Raw genomic sequence first — 18,445 nt, 5'->3', positions numbered from 1 at the left:
GTCTATGTTTATTGAACCCCAGAATCTCTATAGAATCCTGGTCTGTGATGGTGGCTCTCAGATGTTACTGCAGAATTATTATTATTGATGATTATTATCTACTCCGGCATCAGCTATTGAGTGACACAAAGTTGAATAGTTGAGGAGGAAATACTGTATTTACAGCAGGTTGAAACATTTTCCACTGTACTTTTTTTCAGACAAAAATACCCCTTTCAAATTACATGAACACTTTTGTGAACAGGAAAACTGAAACTGCACAATTTGAAAAGCTGTGAATCAAGAAAACTGGAACATTCAGAACAGGAAAACTCCTTAATTTCTCTGTGTTTTCTCATCTGCTTCATTCTTAAATGATTCAAACCAAAAAGTACTTTTTTGAATTGATTTGAAAAAAGAAAACAGAAATTCTTCGAATTGAGGAACTAAAACTTTTGAAGGCTCTGGGTTTTTCCTTTACTTTCTAAAAAAAGAAAAGGTGGTGACAGAAACCAAGCAAACCAAAATTAAAAGTTGAGGAAAAATCAGAATGAAGCACATTTCACATTTCAGCTTCATAAATTTTTTTGCAGAAAGAATGCTTATTTTTTTAATTCATGTAACTGGGTGAAATTTTTAGTTTTGATCCTCTTGAAAACTATTTTTTTATGAACTTATATTTGGGGAAAATAACCAACTAGGTAGTGCTGTGAATGAGTACATTCAAATTTATAAAGCTCTCAGACACTACAGGGACAGAGCCACAGAAAAACCGATGTGAGGTTGTGATGTGAATGATAAAACTCCCTGCTACCTTCAGAATCTATCTGGAAAGAACAGCTTGGCACAGTGGATCCTTCTCATCCACATTTCCCTTTTAAAGTCTAAAACTGGATTCAAGCTGCTTATAAGCTTCTTGCTATTGGGTGCTATTGGGATCCAAGGTCTCTTCAGGCAACCATAATGCATCTTGCTGTATTCCTGGGAGGAGGGGCATTTATTCTGGTGGGAGGGCCACTTAACGAGTTTTGGTGAGTTGTTGAGGGCCTCACCCATAAAATCTTTTATAAAATATAATTTTAACAAATTATAAGTAAGAAGAACAATTCACATACTAAAAATCAAGTATCTACTATGAGACATTTTAATTTTATTTTTAAAAAAAAATTGTCCTGATTTGTTTTTTTGAGTGATGTATACAGAGATGATTGCATAATAGCTCAAAATAAAGTATTACTCTTGTATATTGTGTGTGAGGGTGTTTGTGTACGTGGGGGGAAGGTGTGGAGTGTGTTGTGGAGGGGCTGCCCGCCTGTTAAGTCCCGGGAGCTGGCCAGAAGTTGGGAAAGGGAAGGGGGTGGGCACCATGTGCAGCAGAGCTTACCTGGGCTGTGCAGGTGTGGTTCCCCCACCTCCCATCCTGCCCAGGGCAGCCTGTGCCATGCTCCCACCTGCATCCACCAGCTTCAGCCCTGGCCAGTGCACACAGCTTCCCAGGGGGCTGCTACCAGTGCAGCTGCAACCATCCAGGTGCTGCTCATCTCCCCTGCCTCCAGTGGCTCCTGCTCCTGCTCCTGCTCCTGCTGCACCGCTTCTCTCGGGGAGATGGGGGGCGAGGCAGAGCTGAAGCTGAGTGCTCCTGCCTTACTGCATGGGGCTCCAGTTCTAGCTCCTGGCCACCTTCCACCCACTCTGCTCGCCTCTCCTACAGCACCAGAATCAAATCAGGGTCAGAGCAGCTAATTGATAGCCCCTTCTCTCTTTGGAAGTGAGCTAAGCTCTGTGCTGCTGTTTAGCAAACTCTCTCTCCTTGTGTGGTAAGCTAGTTTATCTCCTGCTTAGCTAGGGAACAGTCTGTAAACTCCCAGAGTTTCCCTTCCATGCTGGCTTGTTCTGATCCCCACACTTCTGCCTTCTCCTTTTGATATATGACTCTAGGAATCCAGTCAAACCCAATATTGTTTGCCTTCCTCTGCTGCCAGGTCCTGCTCCCCTTCCTGGATACTGACACAAGGGCTCAAGGCTGAGGTGAAATATTAAGGGTGACAGGTCTGTCACCCCAGATCTGGAATATGTCACTTGAGTGTGAACTGGAATTCTCTATCTCCTGGGGGGACTACACAGTGATAAAAGGGGGAATGAAGGAAACATTGATCTACCCTCTCTGAAAGGCCTTGTGTAAGACGTTCAGGCTGAGGGGAGAGGAAGCAGCAGGCTGACACTCATTTCACTGGATGCACAGTGCAGGTCTTGCAGCAAAGCTGAGCTTCTACAGATGGATCTCATCACCTGCCTCCACTATGCATTGCTGTTTGGAAGAGAGAGCATGAGCAGGTGTCATTTATACCTTCATCCACTTCTCTCAGATCAGTAATGATACTGGCTCAGATTCTAGTTATCACCTCTGCAAGCCTCAGGTGGAGTAGCTCTCACACCAAACCAGAGCTGCTGGAAGAAGTAACTGGCAGGAGAGAGTAGATCTAAGTGGATCCAGTCCACTTCTAACAATCCCTGACTCTCTCATCACTGTCAGCCTCATGGGTGCAGGTAACCCGCACATCTGCCTACCTGTAGGTGGACCTTGTCCTCTGCTCTGTTGACAACTCCCAGACCCTGCACGCAGGGCAGACAATTTCTAAGGCTCTATAATGATGATTCTGCAGACCGTGTAGCTACCTGGCATGATTTCTTAAATGCTGTATTAGAAGGACCCACTTTATTATTTCATGTGCTACTATGGTTGCTGGAATTTAGCCCTGGATACAGAGACAGAAAACTTCAATACTGATGTTATTAATTGGAGGAAAATATGATAAATCACCAGAAGTACATTAGTTCTATTTTCATGAGTTGGTTGATTTGCTGTTCCCAGAGCTTCTGGGTTTGAGACGCTTAGTTTTACACTGGGCATATGAAATCACTGGTTGTTTTAAAAATTGCCAACCTATGGGGGACAGCCATTGCAGTAGCATAGATAAATGAGGGTGACTGTGGCACCAGCTGGTAGCAAAACACGGAAGTGCCTAGGTTTGTCCGTGGGCCAACATGACACAGCATGGCAGAACCAGAAAGGCGTCTTCTGATGCTCCTGTCTGGGTTGAAGCTAGGGTTATGATTTTTTTTTTCATTAAAGCTGCTCTTTGATGGAACATTGGGTTTTCCAACTCCATTTTCAAGAGGAATGACTGCTTTCAGCAAAAATTGTTGATTCTTTGTAAAAAACAAAACTGAGACCTAAAATATTTTGTTTTGTCACTGAAATATTTTGATTATCAGCTGAAATATTGTGCCAAAACATCTTTTTTTACAAATAAAAATCCTCTACTTCCAGTTTTTCACCCAAGGATTGCCAGTTTAGGTGCTGTCACCATTTCCTCATAATAGATACAGTCACAAAAGAGAACGCAAATACATTTGCTTCCTGTTCTTTGGAGGAATGGAGCCAATCTGCAGAATGAGAATGCCAGGGCTGATGACAAGTGAAAGGCTAGGAAGAGGATCTATTTCTTGCATTGTTGGTCTCAGAAGTAGCCGCCAAACAATCTGCTTTTTCTAGCATCCACTTTGTCACACCAGTCATGGTTTTTTATGTTTAAAGTTCAGCATGTTTATGACACCTAACATCATAACCCATTCATCTCCACTCCCTTTCTTTTTCCAAATGTCCCTTCCTCATTTCTGGCAGCCCTCAGCCCTGGTTGGCCTGAAGTCCACTCTTGTCACTCCATCTCCTCAGTTTCCATCTCCACTCTCATCTGATCCAGGAAAACTGGACAAGTGGGAGACAGTCTCTGGTCTGAAAACCTAGCTGTCTCTTACAAGAACAGGCTCCCTGGGACTCCACTTCCTTTCAAAGCCTCTGTGAATGCCATCCTTCTGAGAGCTTCTAAAAGGGTGAGGAACACTTCTCAGGATGCTTCACTGCGAAGGAAGATAGATGTCCTCATAAACAGTGAGAATGAGGACAAGTGAGAATGATGACACCAAACTTTGGGCAAAGTATCATAAAATACTGCAAGACCATTTCAGGCTGGACATAAGGAAGAATTTCTTTACTGTCCGAGCCCCCAAGGTCTGGAACAGCCTGCCATTGGAGGTGGCTCAAGCACCTACATTGAACACCTTCAAGAGCAAATTGGATGCTTATCTTGCTGGGATCCTGTGACCCCAGCTGACTTCCTGCCCTTTGGCTGGACTTGATCTTTCGAGGTCCCTTCCAGCCCTAATGTCTATCTATCTATGAAAGGTGGAGGAGAGGCAGGGGAATGGAGGGAATGTAAATCCTTAGACTGAGAACAATCCCCAGCTGTCTTCATAGCACATGATCTTCCCATGAAGCCCAGGTGGGAACCTTAGTATGGACTATATGTGACACTAGTGCCTCGAAATAAAGGCCAGTTCAAAAGCCTTTTAGACTGAAGTCTCTTCAGATAGGGGGTGTTTATTAGTATGCATTTGTATAACATTTAGTACAATGGGCTGACAGCTTACTGAAGCCTGAAGATGATATCAGAATAAACCCCCCAGTAACAACAGTGCTTTGCAAGGAGTCATTCAAATGTTTCCATTAACTCTGTTTTTAGCCAAGGCTACACCCTTGCCATGACTGTTTCTATTCTTGTTTCTATTCCAGGGGTTGTCTATTCCGGGGGGTACTTGGAAAGGGGTTAGGGGTATGCATTGGTGGGTGGGGACAGAACGCTGCCATCCATCACCCCCTGCCGCTGCCTCTCAGGACCAGGGCCAGGGGGGTGAGGGCAGCAGCTCCCCTTTGAGGGCCACACAGGCACCACCTAGCCAACCGGATGCGGGGCAGGGGAGCTTGTATGCGGTTGTGGCCGCCCCTATCCACCACCCTGCGCTGCCATGTGCAAGCCCCTCCCACTCTGCGTCTGGCCACTGCCACCCCCTGCCCCCTGCTCTGCCAGAAGTGTACCCAGAAAGGGTACACTCCTTAAAGGTTGAAAACCTGTTTCTATTATGTTTCAGTTTCTGTTCTATTTTTACAACCAGGACATATCAGCACCAATGTTAAGTGGGACAAGAGTCTCAAAAACACCATTCTACCTGGCAGAAGAACTTTCATCTAGTCAGAGGACAGAGATGCTAGCATGTGACTTGCCTGACCAATTGCAGTTGAGCCTCACAGCTAGAATTTCAAGTGTCAAGCACTTAAGCTGATGAATCTGTAGAGGAAAAATATTCAAAGTGATTTCTGCTAAATAAATCTAAATGAACACGGGAGAATCATAATCAGTTCCTGGATACTCAGCAATCAGAAAAGAAGGCACAATCCATTCCATTTGGATTATTTTCTCCAGACTAGTCCATAGAAGTGTGTTGGAACTGCATTGAACCACTCAAAGTGTTTATTAAATTTTTCTTCCAATAAATGGCCTTTTCCCCTAAGTAAAAGTTTGTGTTGAAAAGAGTTTGTTTGATTTTGTTCAGGCTTTTTTTTTTTTTTCCCCAAAGAAGAAAATCAAGAACAAAAAGTTGGGAAATTTCCTTGATGATCTTTCTAATATTTTCTTTTCAAGATCTTAATTTCTTTTGAAAAGTTTCGTAAAGACGACTTACTGGTTGTTATCCAGCTATCTGCTATTGTTTCAGACACACTGCTAACTCATACATTCCTTTTTGCAGTATTTAAGGCTAGATATTAGACCATATGAAAGCTTGCAATCAAGTGCAGGGATGTGTTCAATTCTGGGCCAATGAGATGAGCAGTTTCCTGTCCAAATCATCCCATCCAAGTACTGGTCTAATCTGTTCCTAAAACTGCACAACAACGCTGTTACACAACTATAAGACACATTGCCCGAAAGCACCCAGGGCACCCTAAACTGGCACAGATAAAGCAGGGTCAGGTCTGTATAAAGCAATCTCTAACATTACTAGTGGGAGAAATGCAACCAAGAAATGTATCATTAGAGGAGACTTTAACTTCCCAGACAACAAATGTGACTAATAATGTTAGGATCCAGGTATTTGTTCATGTGAGAGCTGACAGATTTCTGTACCAAATTGTCACTGAGCCCCAAAAGAGGTGATGCTATTTGAGGCTTGGGTTTAATAAATAGTGAGGATTTAAAATAAATGTAACCTTAGCTGGAGTGATCATGAGTACATTCAGCTCAATTTAAATGGAAGGATAAAGCTGAAGGTTCATAACTTCAACAGGGAAAATTCTGATCAACTAAGGGTACTAGCTGATGAAGTCAAAAGTGCAAAATCTCTATGTAACTTTTATCCAAAGCAAAAATTAGAAAAAAGAACTTGTAGAGAAGTTATTATCTTAGAATGAATATGAGTGCTAAGCATAAATCTGACAAGGAATGGATAAAGGCATCGATCTATAAAGAAAAAATACTTGTAAAAGTTCAGAAAGCATTAGGATAAAGTGAGGACTGTCACAAGGCAATCTGAGTTAGTTCTTGCACCCTTCCAGTAGGAGCAGAGGGGCTAATAACTGAGCTAGTTTTAAGATACAGTTTGATAAGTTTATGAAGGGGATTACGTGATAAGGCTGTCTGTAATAGCAGAGGATTGACGTCGGTGTCCCAGGAAGTCCCTTCCTTTCCTATGTTCAGAGTAGGTGATAGTATGTGGCTTCCCTTTAAGAGCTCCATCCAGGCTGCACAAAGTGTGGTCCCAGAGCGGGTGGTTTAAGAACTGGGCACCTTGCAGTTAATTCCATGATACTCCAGTCACCCAGGTGGTGACAGTTTTCAAGCAGTTTTTCCAGGTCTCCAGCATGGCCTTTCCTAGATAGATGCTTGGCTGTCCAACCATCAGAATGAGAGGCTCCTTCCAGTCATATAGATGGAAAGAAAACATCTTCCGGCATGTTTCCTGTAAGAACCAATGGCAGAGTCCAGTCACTTCTCTGCAGCTTCTCATGTGTCAGGCTGAGGTGCATGAATATAAAACATCTTCACAAGAACCTCAATTTTCCACTGGCTGCGCCTGGTCCTTGATAGCCATCTGCAGTTCCCCTCTGGTGCAAACTCCTTCAAAATGGATTTGGAAGTATTAAGCAGGTTGGGGCTGAAGGTATCATCAGGCAGAAAAGCTTAAGTCTGTATTTGGCTTCCTTTTCCTGCTGGGGAGTGTGCAGCCAGACTCCCAGGCCAGATCCAGACATGTAGGCATGTACAGTTTGTGGCACCGCAAATCTCTTTGCAGTGCCACAAACCACATATGTTGCATGTTAAAACATGTGGGGTTGGGGCAACATTTGCTACCAGGATTCCCCCCCAAAAAACAGCACAAAGCACATCTAAGTGCTGTGTGCCAGGAGAAACCTCATCTCTGTGTGCTGCGGAGCACTCTGAGTCCCAACTGAAGTGCTCTGAGCCCCAACCAGGCGCTCCCTGACTGGCTGGAGCACAGGGTGCCTTGAAATGGGGGAGCAGGCAGCCCTGAGCTGGCTGCTCCCCTGTTTCTGCATGCCCCAGCACAGGGGCTCTACTGCAGAGCCCCCATGCTCAGGCACTTGGAGTGGCTGGGTGGGGCGCAGGGTGCCTCAGCATGGGGGCTTCGCACCACACAGAGACAAGGAAACAGGTTGCCTTGGTCTGGCTGCTCCCCTGTCTGCATGTTTTGATCCCTGGCTGGCTGGGGCACTGAGTGTCTCAGTATGGGGGCTGCCTGCTGGCTACCTCTGTGCTGAGGCACCCTGTGCCGCAGCCAGCCGCCTCCTGCAGTACATGGAAGAGCGGGACAATGTATCCTGCTGCATACCATACGAGCAGGGGTATGCACTGCAGCACAAAGTAGTGGCACAAATTTGTGCTGCTGCAAACGCATGTCCCTGCTAGTGTGAACGTAGCCCCGAGGCCTTACTTTGCTTTAAAACTTCCCTAACATCTTCATAATTTTCTGCAAATCATAAATAAAATCAGCAAAAATTTTGGAGCTTGGTATCTCAGTTTGCAGAGCTTTAAAGTGAGGTAAGACTTTAGTGGGCTGGGAGGACAAAACTGGAACCAGCTGGACAGGGATGGAGCAGAGATAAAAATTAAATGCCAGGGTCAGACAAGAGCTTGCTGGTGTGTGTGGTGCCTGAGCACTGATCATAGTTATTTCCTTGGTGGTCTCCTGATCGATGGGGGGGAATACTACCCATCACAATGGCTTGGCAATGAGATTGGGTTGGACCTATCCACAGAAACTCAGCTCCCTGCCCTCTCACCCTTGCGCATGTTATACTGGTAGGATCATAAAAATTATAGTTGTTATCCCAGCACCCAGGCCCTCCTAACCATGATATTCAAGTAGCGTAGGCAAACGGGAAGAGTAATATTTACACTTCCTCTATGTAAAGATCTTACACAATGGCAGTGTGCAGGAACCATGGCTGAGACTATCAGTACTGTTATTTGTACTGCTCTGGTGGCTAGAGATCATGGACAAGATGCGGGGCCCTATTACGCTGGGTGATGCCCATTCTTGTAAATAGGTGCAGCCCCTGTCCTAAGGAGATCACAATCTAAATTTTGGGGCAGTGCAGAACCCTGCTTTCCCTCCCAGAGACTCTGATACATGGGGTTATGGAAGAGTACCAAAGGATCTCTCTATATGGGGGCATGACAGTTGCAAGTAACTGCATGTGCAATGCCCAGTTGCCATTAAAACCAACAGGCACCAGCATGAAGCTGGGTGCTTGGCACTGGCAGGGACAGCAAAAGAGAGATCCCTCTTGAGCAATGATATGGGATCCTTCCTGGACTTCTGGCTGGATTTCTGGGGCCACCAGCAGACAAATGGGTTGGATCCTGAAAGGAAATGTAGCAGCAGCCCCTGTTACTGTGCCCCTTGGAACCGTGAGAGAGGGAGCAGTTGCTTCAGAAAACCAGAATAAGATCAGCATGGTAGAAGAAACAGCCAGATCAAGGCCCTGAACTCACCTCACAGCCAACTTCAGAGTGAAAGAAGCTGGAATGAAACAATGTGGGATTGACCTACAGGCCAAAGAGATTCATCCTTGTATGGCTAAGTGTGGGCTGAAGGATGAATGCTGCACTGGACACCACTGAGGGAGATGATCTGTGAAAACTATAGAAGGGCTCTTTCACTGGGTTTACTCCTGGGAACCCACCACTGAGTACTGTGCTTTTGTGAATGTGCTGTCTCTCAGAGAGGAAATCCTGCCTCCTTGAAACTGGATGGTTTATGGTTTTGATAGGGCTTGTGACAAAAAATTTGACTCCTGCTTCCTGGGATATGCTTGTCTGACCAAAAAGTCAAGGGAGATGAAGGGTGGGAGGAAAAAGAGAGAGAGGAGAAGAACACTCCTGTCTCCTGCTTCCCACTCTGGTCCCTCAGCCGCTGGACCACGCTGCTTTCTGTATTGGCTCCCTGACCATCTGGCTCATTGAACCACCATCCTCTTCTCTCCCTGTTTTACTCCAGGGGAAGAGAACAGCCTATCTCCTCCCCACCCTAGGTCAGCAGGGCTGGCCAGCCCATGGAAGAGCAAAGCCAAGACCCTGCCCATTCTAGGCCCCTTTCCACCCACTCTTTTCATGCTACAGAGGTTGAGAAGCAGCAATCTGTCAGATTTCTGTTATCCTCTCTCTACATAGATTGAAATTCCAAGACAGTTACATAGGCAGAAGTAAGGCGACATTATTTGACTAGAAAAATCAACAAGACACTAAGCACAAACTATTAGCCTCAAATAGAACTGGAGGCCCGCTCCTTTGAACTGCAATAAGAATGTGAGTTCTTAAATCTTTTAATTGCTTTTGAAAATCCCAGCCAAAACTTTCTTCCCAAGCAAATAACCTGGTAATCACCATGATGGGAACGAAACACAGGAGTAAGGATCTGTACAGGACGGCATCTGGCACTTGGCTGGGTTCCACATTGTAAAGAGTGACAGCAGCTCTTTATCATGTTAGCTGGCTTTCTGTTTTCTTGCTGTGTTCGGTGCCCAGAATACATATTTGCTCCAACAGGTGGACTTCTGATAAGCAGCAGGTAAGTGAGGATGTGAAATTCTAGGTAAGACTATTTTCATACAATCATTTATTGGTTGAAAAATGCCTTTTCAGCCCTGCTACAAATTTGGGCCCAATTCTGTGGGGTTTGGAGGAAAAATAATTATGGGCTAGATTTATAGAGTGGGAGAAGGGTTAAGCATCATTCCTTTCAAAAATGGGAGGAGACGAAAGAGGCAGTAGCATCTTCTCTTCTGCTTCATTATCCATTGATTAAATAATGCTTGTGTATGTGGCAGGCACGAGCGCTGTCTGACCAAAAGCAGGAATTTGCACATAGGTCTCTAATCTTACAGGAGAGTTCTCTAATAACTGGGCTGTGGGGTATTGTGTGCTGAGTCTTGAAATCCCTTCTCTTGAAGCTGGTTTGCTTTATCAAAACAAGTTTATATTCAGTACAGCAGTCACTTAAACATGTATCCTGTATCCAAGGCACACACATGAAGTTGGGATCATACTGCAACTAGGAACATTGCCTGGTAGGTACATGCACCTTAAGAATGCATTTGGATTACGAAAACATAGGAAAGGAAGCCCAGGTGGGACCTCAGGAAGTCATTTAGTCCAGCCCAGTAGTCAAGGCACGATCATCCCTGTCTGAACTATCCCAGCCATGCTGACACAGGCAAACAATAGATTGAATCTGGGTAGGTTTTCTTCCAACCCTTGCTTCTCCTGAATATTTCCACTTGGAGAAGCCATTGGAGATGAGACATTATTTTGTTCCTCTCTGTCTTTATATATTGTTCTCCAGTTTCTCAGCAATGATCCATCTATCACATACATGTAATGGGCTAATCAGAGAACCCTATGCTCAGTTTTAACACAAACTAACGAGTTAAATCGAACCATTCCCATTTTTGTTCTATCACTCAGATATTTACAGATCCTTTTTCTTTCCCTGGAACAAATGCTTCACAACAAGGATGTCAAACATATGGCCTGTGGGCTGGATCTAGCCCACAAAACTCTTGTCATCTGGCCCACAGAGCTCATGAAGCAGCTGGGAATTCAGGGGCAGGGCCAGCGGGTCGCAGTCTGCCACTGAAATGAGGAGTATGAAGACTCTTTAGGGACATGTTTTGGCAGTGGAGAGTGAGTGATGGCTGCATTAACCCCCACACCTCCCTGGTGCTGCTCACCCCACTGCCCAGAGATAAATCTAAGGACACCTGAAGTCCTGATCCAGCCCAGGGGGACAAATCAGTTTGACACTTGTCCCTCCCTCTAGCTCTTATTGCACCATCTTCTGTAGAACATTTCAGGAGAGGGTAGATCTGTTCTGGACTTTCTCACCTCATTTCAGCCCATAGGCTTTGTGTTTTTAGCAGCATAACAAAGTTAAATGTTAGTGGAGTTATTTTGATGTTGGAACAAATCTGGAGGGCCAGATCATCAACTGCTGTATTGTTAAGCTTAGCAGGACTCAATTTTTATCAGTAAATGTTGATAAATGTCAATTTGTAGTTTGACTGCAACTCCCAGAAACCTCAGGGGACTGGGAATAAAGGAAGAGGAAGTGATAAAGTGGACAAGGGAGCTATGAGCCGGAGAGCTAGGACTGATGGCAGCTCTGCTGCTTAGCTGGCAGCAGTCCTAGAGTAGTTATGTTTGTTGCAGTGGGTGGTTAAACTGCACTGTAATAATAGTATACTATCATTAATAAATTGCCTGCTCCCCACACACCTAATTTTGCCTAATCCTGAAAGTTCAATTCAATAAAAATTGAAGAATCGTTTAAAAATAAACATCAATATTGTCTGCTGAAATTATGTAAAAAAATCGAATTCTGTCAAACCAATGTATTTGTCAAAACCCCACTAATGTCAGGCTGTGGTCTTAGCTTGCCTGGCATAGCAGCTCATCCTGGTCTGCCACCTCCTCAGGAGAGTGTTGGCACAGAGGTGGTCAGTACTCTCCAGCTGGGCCTAGCCATACACCCAATCCCTTCAACTGAAGTGCCCGGCTAGGGTCAGCTGACCCCTTGCCCCTTCCAATAAACTCCTGACTCAGAAGAGAAAGTGTTTGGGCAACAAGGTTTAAAGGTGCACCCAGGCTGCTGCAGTCTTAGTTTATGCTGTTAGTGGCTTCCTGACCTGGCTTGCCCTTGGACCCTGCATTTGGCCTGACCCAGTTCTGGTTTAATTTCCTGGCTACCTAACCCCATGCTCTGCCTGGCTCTCTGGCTCAGTTCCCTAAATGGATTTTCAGGCTTCCCTGTGCTCCAAACTGATGTGCTCCCCTTGGACCTCAGCTGCTTCTTCTGACCCAGACCTGGCTACCTATGACCTACCATGACAATTAAGTCTTTTGGAGCTAATTCAATTGTCACTAGTTGTATGTCTGGTCCTGATTCTCTCTCTTACCAAGGGAAGAGTGTTGTCCACCCTATTACTTCTGGAATGTGACAGGGTCACGCAAGGAGCACTTCTGCCATGGCCTCAAACTTCAAACTCTGGGCTGTTAACTGTGTGCCTTAGTACCCACACTACCACCAAACTCTTTTTACCCAAGATGGTTGGGATGAAACAGCAGCTCTTACTACTACATCCTCAGCAGTGAAGGGGTGGACCACACATTGACTGGGGTGGGCCTTGGGTACTGGTAGCAAGGCAGAAAAAGTTACTGAATCACCATTTCTTCTAAGAGCCTGTTCATCCAGATTACCCCCACAGCTGGGACCACCTGTTCCAGCTGCATGTTGCGCTGACCCACTCTTGCAGGAGGCAAGGAACTTGTATATTGAGATGTTCCCCTCCAGCAAGTCACCTCAGCCCAGGCTCCCCTGTGGGCCCAGCAGGGTTGGTGAGAGAAAGGCAGCTGTGTACATCTTAGCTCCAATTTCTGTCAAATGATTTAAACACGGTAATGGTTCAGCAGTCTGTGCTGACAACCACTGTCTTGGGAGTGGAGCTTTGTTAATTCACTTTCAGCTGGGGCACTGACACAGAATAAATCTGGATCCACCAATACAACACATGACTGATCTCTTCTTCCTTTGTCTCCTTTTCCTGTTTTTTCCTTCCCAGCCAAGCTTTTTGTTTTCTTTCTTCCTTTCCCCAGTGACCATTCCTCACCCCCTCCCTCCATCTTGCTAGGATTCGCCTTCATTCTTTCTCAGATATATCTCAGCCCAGAAGTGGGCTGCTGTTGCATAGGCATTTCCCATCTTTTCTAATAGAGGAAACTGCACCTCAAACTGTTCACAGAAAAACACTTGTAAGTGTGAAGGCACAGAGAAAGCTCAGTTCAAACAATGCTTTCTATGCTGTTTTTCCATCCCTCCCCAAAAGCACTAGGATTGGAAGGGACCTCAGGGAAGGATCACAGTCACTGGCCAGCTGCACAGTCAATACCAGAGCAGTCCTTCCCCCCTTTTCTCCCTCCCTCTCCTTAGTTTCTGTTTACCTTCAAGCAAGCTCGGCTTTGAAATTCAAAATGTTTCAAAACTTTTGAAACATTTTGACTGTCCTCATTTCATTTCAAAGTTGTTTCAAAGCCCTTCATTTCATTTCAATTTCGCTGTTTCAAGCTTGAAACGCATCAAAACAGCTTCAAAATGATACACTTGTCGAAATTTCGCACAGCCCTACTGTTTAGCTCTTATCAAAGGGTCTGATCCAAATTACGTGAAAACTATGTTGCTTGAGACTGGACAAGAAAACAAATTACTTCCTTTTTATGATCCCAGCACTGTCCGATACAGGGATTCCAAGATCATTGGCTGGCACTGCCTAAAACTTTGCTCCATAAGAGAAGTTCAAAGCAAACCTCTTTCCTTTCCACTTCTCCCTGAAGATTTTCCTGCTACAATTTCCCTGTGGCTCAGTTGTCATATGGCCCCATAAGCCTCTGCCAGGAATCCTTCTTGGATTCTTCCAGGGAAATTCACCTTCCCCTGGCCCATCCCTGTGTGGGATGTTTAGTAAGGATATTTCCTATCAGCTCCGCCTCAGCTTCCCCAAGGCTCTACTTTACATATATCTCTGCCTTGTTTGGTAGGGGAGTATAGAAATCTGCATAAGAAATTCAGCCTGCTGACTTCCTCCCTTCCAAAACTTAGTATTTAGTAGAACAACATATGAACCCCCTCTCTGAAGACTTCAGTAAGATAATACCCTCTTTCTAATGCAGAAGGAACAGTTTATAGTCAAGAGGCTTCTCTAACAGATTTGGGTGATTTTTTTTTTAACACGGTGAAAATGACAAATTTGGTAATACTAACATTTTTTACAGCTTTGTGTTACTTTTTGCCATATTGCTTATATGGGGGGGAAATGGGAGGAGGGGAGGGAGGAGGGAGGAGAGGATATTCCAAAAATGAAAAATGCCAAAATGTCCCATATGGAATATTTTCTCATATAAAATGAAACTTTTTTCAATATAATTTTTTTCAGTTTGGCATTGAAACAAAACCTTTTTATTTGAATCACTTTTTACAAAAATTTTCCTTTCACTCAATTTTGAAGAAAAGCTTTCTTTAAGCTTGACCCTTCCTTCCTTTTTCATGTCCTTATGACAAGGCATTTCACAGAATTTGCAGATTTCTTGGAATCTGATAGGTCACACTATGAATGCTTCTGCTTTGGCCTTGAACACAACCTCTGGGCCATGCACCTAAGCACCTGAACTGGCATATAATGTAGACTGCCTCCTCCCGGTGCACCGTAGATAATGCTAAATAATCTACAATTTGATGACACCAAACTGTCCTTTGGACCTCACAGCCAATGATCACAAAGACAAATGAACACCAACAGAGAGAGCTTTCAGAACTGTAAGATTGGGACCTTAGTCTGCATCTGCCATCTCAGTAGTGAGGGGAAAGTAGAGCCAAGAGTGAATATTTGTCCAAAACTCTGGCAGAAAATTTCATTGATGTCCTTGCCCTTCAAGAAACTCACTGCTGATGATCATCAGCTACAAAATAGGGGGACAGTATCTGGATTAAGGCTGGCTGCATCTTTTAATCATTGACCTATGGTATAGCAATTTACTTTAAAAATAACATCAACAACTATAAAGTCATAGCAGCAAGCTACACTAAAGACATTTACATAGTTTCAGTTCAGTAGTTTTCACCATATGCTAAAAAAGCACCTGCACTACCCCAGCTTTCCTAAGCTTGTCCCAAACCAAACTTTTATTTTATTTTTCACAACTGCCAATGAACTATGTTTGCACAATTCTGACCTCTTGCCTTCTGTGGTTGAGCATTTCCCTAGGCCCTTGGGTTTAGGTATATTTGGGTGTGGGGTATATGTACCGTAGACTGTAGCCACATTATTATCTCTGATTTTCTATGACTATATGGCAACTGCCTTCTGGGGTAATACATCCTGGACCTCCAAAGAGAGAGGGATGAGCTGCTGAAACGTGAGGAAATAGCCATGGCTTCTTATCTGAAGGTCTACAAAGCCATGTATGTTCTCTGGCTTTGGCACAGAGCAGGAAATGTTATAAGCATACATGTAGAAGATAATGCAAGCAATGAGAGAGACCTGCAACAACTCCAATCACATTTTAGCACTGCTCCTTGGGACTGTCTCAGTGGGCATCTTCCCTTTCCAAAGTACATTGGGATGATGTGGCTGAAAGTTTCAATCTCATGACTCCTTCAGTTTAAGAAGTCAACGGTTATGCGAAAGCAGTAGTAAGCAGCGGACAAAAAAAGGGCTATGTGCCATGGATGTGATGTGGCCAGAACTCACAGACAAATGACTTAGAAAAAGGCACTCCATATCGCAGAGTATTACTACTGTAATGACCACAGAGGCTAGAGTTGAAGACAAGATCCATAGACTGGAAAGATGCACATTCTGGGTCACTCCATCTAAACTGGGATTAGGATCCCAAATCCCACTGCACTGGTGAATCTAGTGTTAACCCAAACATCAAGTGATGGGCATTACACCAGCTCGTGGGTCTCACTCCTATTCCTGGCAAGTGCATGTCCCCTTTGTAAACATCAGCCAGTTTGTGCACATAATCTGCTGAATACTGGAAATTAGGGCTGTGAGAAGCTTTGGGTGGTGATTCAATTCGGAGGAGATTCGGCCTGATTCGGTGGCTCAAAGCTCTCTGAATCTTCGGCAAAAATTTGGACAGCTTTGATGATTCAGGCAGTCCCCGGTGGCTGCAGTGTGGAGCTGAGGCCACTCCAAGCTTGTAAGTACTAGGGGAGGGGACCATGGGAGACCCCTGCCAGCCCTCCTGCTCCCCCAGCCCCCCCCCCATGGCTGCTCCCACCTGTCCCAGTTCGGTACTTTAAAGAAATGTCCCAGTGCTCACCGGTTGCTGCCAGGCAGGGGAGATCCCCACTGCCCCATGCTGCATGTGGAGCTCTGCATGAGACCCCTGACCCCCCACCACTCCCCCAGCCCCACCCCAGGTGCCCTGCCTGGGCCAGCTCTGGCCCTTTAATAAAAAAAACCCACCAAGAAAAGCCCCAGGACTCACGGCTCCTGCAGTGGCCTTGGAGCTCATGCAGAGCCCCCCACAGGGCATGGAGCAATGAGGGGCAGGTGGGGATTGCCCTCCACCCCCCCCCCCCCCACCGGCAGAAGCGGTGAGTATGGGGGGGGTTCAGAGTTTTCTTTTCTTAAAGGGCCAGAGCTGGCCCGAGCAGGGCACTGGGGGGGGGGGGGGGGAAGGGCTGGGGAAGTAAGGGAGGAGGTTGGGGGCTTGTGCAGAGCCCCCCATGCAGTGTGGGGCAGTGGGGGCAGCAGGAATCACGCCCCCCCCAGCAGCACCCGCTGAGTCGGGGCTTTTTTTTAACAAGCACTGAGACCTGGGATGGGCTGGGCAGCCATTGCTGAGCTGGGAGAGACAGCAGGGGATGGCCTGTCCTAGCTGATTTGGAGGTTTGGCCAAACTGAATCAAGCTAACATGCTAACATGTTTAACGATTTCTTTGCCTCTGTCTTCCTAAGTAGGAACCAGAACAGCCACCTCCCTGCTGGGCCCCCCTCGGGCCCTGGGGGAGGCACACCTGGGCCACGGGTTAGCGAGGATTTAGTTAGGGAGCTTCTGGAGGGGTTGGACGTATTCAAGTCAGCCGGCCCGGATGATCTCCACCCTAGAGTTCTAAAGGAACTGGCCGAGGTCATTGCAAGTCCCCTGGCACGGCTCTACGAGCACTCGTGGTGCTCTGGTGAGGTACCGGAGGACTGGAAGAGGGCCAACGTGGTTCCCATCTTCAAAAAAGGCAGGAAGGAGGACCCGGGAAACTATAGGCCTGTTAGTCTTACCTCGATCCTAGGCAAGCTGTTCGAGAAAATTATGCTGGCACACATCCAGGAGGGGCCAGCAGGGGACTGCATGCTTAGGGGCAACCAACACGGGTTCATCAGTGGCAGGTCCTGTCAGACCAACCTGGTGGCCTTTTACAATCAGATCACCAGGTCATTAGAAGCAGAGGTAGCAGTGGATATAATCTTCCTGGACTTCCGGAAGGCTTTTGACACTGTCTCTCACCCCGTTCTCATTAAGAAACTGGGGGGCTGTGGTGTAGACACCCACACAGTCAAATGGGTCGCCAACTGGCTGGAGGGCCACACCCAGAGGGTGGTAGTGGATGGGTCCTTCTCAACCTGGAAGGACGTGGGCAGTGGGGTCCCCCAGGGCTTGCTCCTCGGGCCTGCACTGTTCAGCATCTTCATCAGTGATTTGGACGAGGGGGTAAAAAGCACCCTGTTCAAATTTGCTGATGACATTAAGATGTGGGGGGATGTGGGCACACTGGAAGGATGCATCAGGCTACAATCAGACCTAGACAGGTTACAAGGGTGGGCGGACGATAATAGGATGGGTTTCAACACAGACAAGTGCAAGGTAATGCACCTCAGGAGGAACAACCGGCACCATACCTACAGGTTGGGGAACTCCCCTCTTGTCAGCACGGAGGCGGAAATGGATCTTGGGGTCATCATTGACTCCAAGATGAACATGGGCCGGCAGTGTGGGGAGGCAGTCAGGAAGGCCAACTGCACCTTGTCATGCATCCACAGATGCATCTCGAGCAGGTCCAAAGAGGTGATCCTCCCCCTCTATGCGGCACTGGTCAGGCCGCAGCTGGAGTACTGCATCCAGTTCTGGGCGCCACACTTCAAGAGAGGTGTGGACAGCATGGAGAGGGTCCAGAGGAGGCCACTCGCATGATCAGGGGACAGCAGGGCAAGCCCTGTGAGGACAGGCTGCAGGACCTGAACCTGTTCAGCCTCCACAAGAGAAGGCTGAGGGGGGATCTAGTGGCCTGTTATAAACTAGTCAGGGGGGATCATGAGGCATTGGGGGAGTCACTGTTCCCCTGAGCACCGCCAGGAGTGACCAGGAATAACGGTCACAAGCTGGCAGAGGGTAGGTTTAGGCTAGATATCAGGAGGCGCTACTTCACGGTCAGGGCGGCTAGAGTCTGGAACCAACTTCCAAGAGACGTGGTACAGGCTCCTACCCTGGGG

Source organism: Crocodylus siamensis, chromosome 13 (genome assembly GCF_052110815.1).
Source record: "Crocodylus siamensis isolate JL-2025a chromosome 13, ASM5211081v1, whole genome shotgun sequence".
Classification (NCBI taxonomy): domain Eukaryota; kingdom Metazoa; phylum Chordata; order Crocodylia; family Crocodylidae; genus Crocodylus; species Crocodylus siamensis.
Note: the sequence above shows the minus strand (reverse complement) of the source record.